This window comes from Pelophylax lessonae (assembly GCF_965119305.1).
Source record: "Pelophylax lessonae genome assembly, chromosome: 9".
Taxonomy (NCBI): Eukaryota; Metazoa; Chordata; class Amphibia; order Anura; family Ranidae; genus Pelophylax; species Pelophylax lessonae.
The window spans coordinates 233,945,894-233,953,406 of NC_138776.1; positions in this window are offsets into that span (position 1 = coordinate 233,945,894).

Below are 7,513 nucleotides of genomic sequence, written 5' to 3' on the forward strand. Positions count from 1 at the left end.
TGTAAATTAAATCAATTTTGCCCTGTTTAAGCCCTAAATATACTCCTTCTTACCTGCAATTACAAGGACATGAGTGAGGTATGATGACCTTTTATTCTGGTGGACAGCAACTGCTATTCTGTTCCCCCAGGAACAAAAGGTCTAACTTTTAGCTCCTCCCATGCCTTGCTTGCAGTTGAACTTTGTGCTTTGTGCTGCCATCTACTGGTGGTTTAATAGAAATGCCATAAAATGGAAATGTGTTTTTTTATGGGGTACCTGACATCCCTTACATATGCATATATTCATGAGATTTAAACTCAATTCACAGATTCCCCTGCATTTTCAGTTTGCTCATAATATTTCTACTGGTAATTGCCCATCAGCTTTTGAAAACTATGGGTTGTGATAAGGAGCAGGTCCACTTTCCAGAAGCTCCTAGCAAGATCGGGTATTTTTGAATCATCATACTATACGTAAGTATTAACGTATTATAAAACAAAACATGTCTCTGGTCTACAACCACCGTTGTAATTGCACAGTCAAGCGAAGAAGGACTACTGTTCATTAGGAGACTATGGGAATTTTACATCCATCCATCTTGGTCCACAGAGGTTTCCTTTTAAGGTTCAGCTACACATTTGGCCTGTGAAGTAACTTCAACTTTACTGGTGCTGTGCTTGTAGTGTCGCTACTGTAGGTTTAGATTTTAATGTATATTCATGGGGAAAAAGTTTATGCACTAACCATATAAACACCATGGATGAGAATGCAAAGAAAGGTAAATATGCACCAGGACGGGGTTCTAAGTTAGATACGTTTATGGAGGTAAATGGATTTTCTACCAAAAGTGTAGTTGTACCTTAAACAGGAAAGCTCTTTTTAGGGTAACATACTTGTCACAGAAAGGATATATAGAATTATGTGAGCATTTGTACAGTATCTATTGAAATGCTCTTTTATTATAACCTACGGTATGTATAATGTTTCATATTCATATTAAAAATAGTTTGCACTTTCATGCAGTTTTGATTAATATTTTCATATGATATTTTAAACAAGTGTTTTTTGCTTTTTTAAATATGTGAGATTGAGACTATTGCCTTTTTTACAAATACAATACTGTATAGACCCCTCCACTGCACTTCAAAGTATTCAAAACACCGAAATCTGCATTTTTGAATACTGACAGTTACATGATCTGAGACCCGATCTAAGCTGAATCCGGCTTTGTTTGGGACTCCAACCAGCCGACGGACGCGCCGGTTGGTTGCTCGGGCCTCCTAGTGGGACGGGAGACCTAGGCAGAGCCAGGGAAGGCAGCAGGAGGGGGGCGATGTCCCCTCCCACTCGCTGTGATAAGGGCTGTTATCTCCTGAAAGCCAACTGCCAGCTCTAAAAGACGGTACCAGGTTGATGCCTGCAGCTGCAGGCAACATCCCCGTACAACCACTTCTTCAAGACGGCGTACATGTACGTTGGTTTGCAGGAAGTGGTTAATAGTTATTTTTAATGAGTTTGATACATCAGACTTACACAAAGTAAAACTGAAGACAGAGGGAACTTGATTTCCAAAAAGGGGAAATCCCTCCAAATAAAGGACAGTTGGGAGCTAGGACAGCATTGCTTAGCATAAAGCATAGTTTGTGTGAGATATCCAAGGCTTCTTTTAGCTGAACTGGAGGATAATCTCTAGTCTCTGAGAATCTCCTGAACCTACTGGCAAAAAGTTATAGACAAAAAAAAAAAAGTTTTAACTCCTGAAAGTTTATGTAAATAATAAGTTTGCTTCACTCTGATACTCTACACCACAATTTACAAGGTAAACAAAATCCTTAAAATCAGCCTAACCTCTAGCATGACGTTTGACCACTGTACATAACTCTTAACTTGAACATCACCTTAATCCTAATTTGTAATGTAACCATTGCTTAAACAAATCTCTCTTCAACGTCCTTTAGATTTACCATTCACTTATTTGTGGGCCTATGTAAACAATTCATTCAAATTATATCATACCAAGTGGGCCTTTACTCTACATACAGTAGCTGTTAATATATCTAAAATGTATATAATATATCTAAAATGTATTTTACAAATAAACCTTACAGCTCACCACATAGGTTACAATCTATAACTAAACAACTATGTAGCGCAAGGGCCTGTCTGATTGGATAAAGATGATTGGATTACATGGGCTTTTTTCACATTTCCAGGTTTCACCTTTAAGTCATTTTCTAAGACTATTTTGAGTTAATTGCAGATGCAATTGACTTGTATTTTGCCAGCTTCCACAGCTTCTGAGTTTGTTTCTGTAGACTTGTATGGGGAAAGGCAGCTCTGAAATGAGCAAAATCTCATCAGCACAGCCCCTAATGTGTTTTCTCTTCTTAACTCTTAACTCCACCCCCAAACACATGTAGGCAGGTTGGGAAAATACATAGTTAGCTATTCAGCAGCTGGCCCAGGCTTGGTACTATGGCACTATGGGGTATGAAGTAACACTTCTACAAAAGGGTTAATTCTGCATTACAAGAAGAGGAGTGTAGCTATGAGTTACCAAATGAAGGAACAAGCTACAAACAACCAGTCGTTAAGTGTGGTACCTGGTAAGGTAACAGGTCCTCCAGTAGCAAAGGGGCCAAGGTCCTGGCTCCCTTCCCTAGCGGCCGGTATCCAGTGGCACTTGCAATATGGAGATCTATGGCCTGGTCATGAGGTACGGGAAGGAAAGAGTTAAGTGAGAGCACGCCTGAGGTTCATGCCAGGTGCTGGTGGGACCCCATTCTGTTACTGGGAGTGAGGTAAAAGAGGTAAGCTGGACTGGTGGAGTGGACTCAGACTCAGCACGCCCTTCCTAATGCAACATATATAAGTTACAGCATGTAGTGACATGGAACAAGTCACTTTTCAAGGGAACTATTTACTTTATTGCTGCACAGAGTAAAGCTCATATCTAAGTTGGAAAACTGCCTTAATGTTAGATTTTTCACATGTCCGCAGTCTCTGCCTGGTCCCGGGCATTGATGAGAGTGCTCTGTGCAAAAAGTACCCCACGTGCACAGGCGCATTAGGCCCCGCCCCAACATACAGCCTGCCTACCTAACCTTAAGCCCAACTATTATAAATTGTACTATCAAAGTGAAAACTGTTTGCCATTAAATAGATCAACAGAAACAAAATTTCTTACATTTGATACTACTTATCTACTGCTGAGCCTGTGGCAGTTGAGATTACCGTGAGAAAGTGAGACTTACGTAGTTCTGTGAGACCTAAGAAAAAGCTGAAAATTAAAAAACACCCCAACAATGGTGGCGCTAATACACACTTAATAAACTTATAGAAAAAAATCCATGAATAACAGTCCATAGGTGTGGATGTAAAGTCACAACGCGATAGGTGATAAACAGAAAGATGGTGAAATCAATCCCTTGCTAGAAAGACAGATGATCAAGTCAGTGCCTTCAGCACACCTCGTGTATTCCTCTCCCCTTTAGATAGAGAACTCACCAGATCACTGCAATCTAAACACCTTGATTCTGTTCTGGCACTTTGAATACCATCCGTAGAGCAAACCATAGGAGAACAGCCTTGCATCGGTCTAGGCAATTCACCAATCAATCCATCCATATAAAGATGCTCATGCAATAAAGGAATGAGGTACATAGCATAGTATTGTTTAAAACTGTATTACCCCAATCCCCATCAAAATTGCATTCACACAGTGAAAAAATAACACTAGTCTTTAGATCAATGATGTATGTGAACAGCGTAGTCAGAGTCTCTCACCGCTACTTGCTCATGGTACTGCATGCCGGGTGATTCCCGGGCAACTCCGAGTCCACTGTCACTTGCTACAGAGGTCACGTGGTAACGCCGCGGACGCGTTTCGTCATTACGTCTTCTTCTGCGGGTGTGGTCACGCAGCCTGGCCTCTCCTATTTAAGCTCATTCAGGCAGGAGTTAGATAGATCAACAGAAACTACATTTCTTACATTTGATACTACTTATCTACTGCTGAGCCTGTGACAGTTGAGATTACTGTGAACCTGTTAAAATTGATTTCTTTATTAGATTAATAAAATGTAATTGATAATAAATTCTAATATATAAAAATAAAATGTAATTCATCCTCTGCACACAGACATGATACTTCAAGCAAGGCTTATTATGGGAGTGCCTGCACGTGATGCTGTTCCTGTGGATATTTCATATGCTGCAATTCCGACAGTCTGGCCATAAAAGGTGTCTACTGTCTAGGCTGTAGGAGGTGTCTAGTCAATGCACAGAATTTAGACATGTGCCAATAGGTATGCTGGACAACACACATTTTTATCAGAAGTAAACAAATACAAAACCTCTGGCATTTTCATATTTCAGGTACTGCAAGAAGTGTTCAGGCATATATAAAGGTCTTGCATAATGAATACATGGTATCTAAATCAGGGAAAGGTTTACTAGACTGAACAAGAAGGACTTATCACAAACTTCCTCTTTACATTGTGATATGAGCCTGATATGAGCCATATATCCAATACAGTATCTTTGCGTAAAGTAATCTACAAAGCTATATTATCAGCTGACTTTCAAGAAAGATTGGGAACATTAAGATTAAAACTATGGCAGCCTCAATCCCACAGAGACAGTTCCCATGGTTCTGGGAGGATGGAAATAATTACATAATTAGCTCAGATTTGGAATGTTAACACAAAATGTAAACAGCCACAAGCATTCCCAGTTTATATATTGTTCTAATTGGTTCTGGGAGTTTGTCCCACACTAATGTCTGCAAGCTAAATATGGAACTTTAGTTTCCATTAAAACACCCTCTCAGGAGGAATGTTGTTTTCGAAGATAAATTCCTAAAATATAGTTTTTTACAGTGGAGACCCTCTACCATGTCATGTCCAGAAGGTTGATGTGAGAGAAATCAATAGTCACATCTTATCTTCTTGACATACTTCACACTACTTAAGTGCTAATAAAATGTGAATGACATATAATAAGGGCTGTGGCATGTAACTGAAAAGAAGCGTAGTGTCAGGATTACCTGATCCGAGGCCGAGGTGCTGAGAGGACTCCCCTTGTGGCTCAGTGTGGCACACCCCTGGAGTTGGTACAGGGGGTGAAGCGCCCCAAGTGGCACGGGTTACTTTGTGCCAAGGAATAGTCTCTGGTAGCGGGAACCGTGGTACAAGCCGAGGTCATGCACAGGAGACAACCAGAATAGCCAAGGTCTTGAAGCAAGCCGGGGTCATACACGGTAGGTAACAGAAGCACGGTCAGAGGAAGAAGCCAAGGGTCAAACAAGGAGCAGGAGATCAAACGGAATCAGGAACAAGCTGAGGTCACAACAGGAAGTCCAAACAGGAAACAGGAAACAGGAAGCACAGGAACACAGGAAGCTGAGAGATAATCCAGCAATGAGTCTGACCCTATGGCCACCTTTTATAGGCCAGCAGAGGGCAATTGAGGCAGGAATGACCATTGCTATTACTGGCAATATTGCCAGTTCTCCTACAGCCATTTCCCTGACGGGCCAGCAGAGGGCTGTGTCGATTGAGCCAGGAGCGTCCATTGCTATTACTGGAAATGTTGCCAGTTCTCCTACGGCCATTTCTCTGACACGTAGTATAGGAGAGCTACAGTTGCCTTTTTTAAAATGGGATTTTTGGAGCACTTTAGAGACATTTCTTACTACATGCACCCATTGTTGGAACCAAAAGGTAAATACTTGTGACAGTGTTTGAAATTTTTACTCTACCACAACTCAGGAGACAACACTGGTAACTTCAGGGTGGATGATTAGCCAGTTGCCCAACATCCTTCTGAAGCACTCAGCTGAGCTTTTTGAACAAGGGCATGCAAGACCAGGTCACAGTTTCCTCGGACATGAACCAGTCTTTGAGGTAGTGGCAGAGGAGCGCTAAACATTGATTTTCACAGGTTATCACCACAAGGACGGAGATCCCCCAGGAGAAGAGTTATGATATCAATGTGTAATAGGAGAAGAAGAGCACCAAATTAAAAATCCTTCGGAGTCCAAAGTCTTTTTTGTTCACCTGGTTTTCCGTGGCTCGCCCGGGTCTCCCATCCCACTGGGAAACCCGGCATCCTACCTACACGGCCACCGAAGAGAAGACCCGATCAAAGCCGCATTCGGCTCTGATTGGGTCTCCATGTAAAAACCTAGAAGTGATATCATGACATCACTTCCGGGTATTTGGTGATAGATTAAAGAAAACGACAGCATTCAAAACAGCCAAACTTGGCTGTTCTGAATGCTTTTAAGTGCAGAGGAGGGGTTTTGGGGTCTTTTAGACCCCCAGATCCCTCCACAACAGTACCTGTCAAGTGTAAAAATAAAAAATAAACTTTTTTTTAAATGTACAATATTGATATTCAATGGCCAAAATATAAGTATCGGTATCGGCAACGAAAATTCGATATCGGTCGATCACTAGTTTGGAGTAATTTATTTGTCTCTCTTTAAATCATTGAGATAAGCCTAGAAAGGAGTGCATTGATTTTGATTAGTCATCCAGCATATAGACTTTCATTGAGTAATAGTGTGGATAACCATTGTGCCCCACTACTAAAAACAAAACAGGTCTGAACACAAAAATGAGCAAATATGGCTGTCCACATATACATACTGTATATATTTACATACTATACAGTGTATAGAAACAAGGTCATTAAAATAATGAATACGATTATATTCATCACTACTTGTTCCTTTAACATGTGTGCAATAAAAAATATACACTGCTTCTAACAAAAATAGATCTAAATGTGACACTTCCATTGCCCAATTCGATACAGTGGTCATGTACAAAAGGAGCACGGCCTTAGGGGATGGGAGGTGGGACCTTTCCAAAATATGTCTATGCCAAGCTTTAGATTTGGGTTAGGTTTAGATTAAAAAGGCATCAGCTATAATGTCTGCACAGCCATTCTAAATGGATTTCTGGGATTATTGAATAATAGTAATAATAATAGATGTTAGCAGCAGTGTAGTCTGTGTAAAAATCACAGCCTGAATCACTGTATTAACATACAACACTTCACAACACTGTCATGCATGCATTCAAATTGTAAAGCAGCAAAATAATATTGTTCTTCCTTTTCAATACATTTTAGATATTCTAAAACAATCTTATTCCTTTATATGAGAGCTTTTGGTAAATGATTGAACATCTGCTCATTTAGTAGCAAGGGAAGAGTTTAAAGGTGCAACTTTATCTTCATTTATCAGTAAAATTGTGCCAGCTGCACACTGTAAATCAAGGAAATGACAGAACTGTGCAGTCACTGGAGTTGATTTACTAAAGGAGTAGAAAGTTCAGTTAACTTAAACAAGAAAGTGTTTTCAGAGGTAAACTCACTGGCACCGCATCCCTTAGCAAAGATACAGGTCACCGAAAAAAGGCACTTTTTTTTTATATGTAAACATGTTTTATTCATAGTTACATAGTAGGTAAGGTTGAATAAAGACAATAGTCCATCCAGTTCAACCTGTGTAGGTGTGTGT